Genomic DNA, 2,453 nt, shown 5'->3' on the forward strand with positions numbered 1-2,453 from the left:
CGAAGGAAGCTCAGGGCTGGACGGGATCAGCGGCGAAGGAAGCTCAGGGCTGGACGGGACCAGCGGCGAAGGAAGCTCAGGGCTGGACGGGACCAGCGGCGAAGGAAGCTCAGTGCTGGACGGGACCAGCGGCGAAGGAAGCTCAGGGCTGGACGGGACCAGCGGCGAAGGAAGCTCAGGGCTGGACGGGACCAGCGGCGAAGGAAGCTCAGGGCTGGACGGGACCAGCGGCGAAGGAAGCTCTGGGCTGGACGGGACCAGCGGCGAAGGAAGCTCAGGGCTGGACGGGACCAGCGGCGAAGGAAGCTCAGGGCTGGACGGGACCAGCGGCGAAGGAAGCTCAGGGCTGGACGGGACCAGCGTTTCAGGGAGCTTGGGGCTGGACTCATTGGCCAGAACTGATGTTCGTGTAGCCCGCACATACAGGATCGCCGCAGACATTACAATCAACGCAGTGACCTCTTGGATGTACTCACGTACGGTGTGTTCAGTCTCTAACGGGCAGGCGACGGGCTCAGGCTCTGGCGGGCAGGTGACGGGCTCTGTGCTGGATGGGACCACATGCACCTGGCTGAAGAGCGAACATGGACTGTGGACTGTGGATTTACGACCATGTCCCCCTCTACGACCTCCCCGAGTCCCAGAGAATCTGGCCAAGCGGGTTCCCACAAAACGTTGCTTCCAGATCTCCATCTTCCTTTCTTTCTTTTCTTTTAGGTCGGTCTTTCTGTCACGGGTGTGTGCGGGTTGAAGAAGACGATGGTCGACAGGTTCCAATTCAATCATAGATTTATTCCATTTCCAGGATCAGGTTAAGGCATACACACAAAGGTGACGTATAAACAAAGACCGACAAGGAATGACTGAACAGAGGGAACTAAATACACAAACCAATGAACACTAATGATGTGCAAACAGGTGAGACAGATGATGACGAGGAAATGAGGGAGTGAGATCAGGTGTGGAGACAAGAGGGATTCTGGGAGATGTAGTGCAAACAAGACAGAACAGTGCAGACGAAGACTGTGACAGCACCTAAGGCTCACCTTGAAAATATAACTAGAAATCTGAAGGGACAATGTAGAGAATTCAGAAATACTGAAATGAGGCAGTATACTGGAAAAAATTAACAACATCCAAATTAACTGGCTTCATTCAACTCAAAAAATATTATTTAGCATCACTGAACCTAAATACATTACACTCTGAAGGTTCTAAAAAACGTTTTTTTCCGCAATGCAATAGAAGAACCTTTTTGAGTTCTCATAACCTGAAAAGCTCTTAAAATTATTTTTTTCTTTTTTTATTATAGTGTGAAGAATATTTAAAAAATCTGAACAACCTTTTTCAACAATAAAGGACCTTTTGTGAAATGAAGCAGTTCCATGGATCTAAAAGGTTCTTCGTGGAACCATGGATGACAATAAAGAACCTTTAATTTTTAAGAGTGCATGTATACCAACAAAGCTTTTTATGGTTTAATCAGGTAGATATTGGTCTTTAAGGTAACAATTGCAAGTTACCACATTTTATATTGTACAATAAATACACTGGTAGTAGGTTTGTCGATTTAATGCATTAATATAGTGTAATTAATTGTAATAATTTGATCAATTCCTCAGAACATCATGTAATTTGATCAACATTTTTAATCAGCCCAAGCAGAAAGCCTTACAGGGGCAGGACTAATAGCTTGAGGCTCTGCCATAAAAGCACACAGCACTGAAACAGTGGGGGTCACACTGTGAGTTTGTGAGTGTGTGTTTTCGTACGCACAGAGCAGATGAGAGCACAGCATTACTCTATGATATGAGTGGCTGTTCAGTTCCCACATGTGTTAAATTATTCAGATCCAACCTTCAACTCACATCAGATCACCCCCCTGCTGGACAATACGCTCTCATTTCAGTCAACAATCCTGACGAGACTGTCGCCCAGAGACCATTATTGCGGGAAGGTAAAAGGCAGCTCAGGAGTGATCTGGCGAGCAGGCAGAGAGCCGTGTGTATGTGTGTGTAAGGTGTAAGGTGCTCTTAATTACTGCTGTTATTTCTGGCAGTGTGTAAATCATGCGTTATCCTCACTAATGAGTGCTAGCGCTCCATACGTGCCTGTAATAAAATCTCACAGCTTCAGAGTCATAATCGTCTGCTTTTCCTTTATTGGGAATTAAAAAAGACAGACAGACAATATCCTGTGATCAAAGATTGTAAGTGAAGAAAAAACTGCACATAAAGGGAGGATAGGCCATTTTTTTATACTGGTTGAAACTCTCTTTACATCCTGATAGCAACCAATAATAGAAGTGGTCTATAATAATAATTTTAAAAATTACATATATATATATATCTTCTGTGGCAGTCTCAAAGACCAAAAAAAATCATCCAATCATTCCATTTGGTCCGAACGCAATGATACGATGCCCTACATCCTTGTCTGTCAACATATGTATT

The sequence above is a fragment of the Rhinichthys klamathensis genome, unplaced genomic scaffold (genome assembly GCF_029890125.1).
Source record: "Rhinichthys klamathensis goyatoka isolate OS25496 unplaced genomic scaffold, OSU_Roscu_1.1 h1tg000343l_1, whole genome shotgun sequence".
Classification (NCBI taxonomy): Eukaryota; Metazoa; Chordata; class Actinopteri; order Cypriniformes; family Leuciscidae; genus Rhinichthys; species Rhinichthys klamathensis.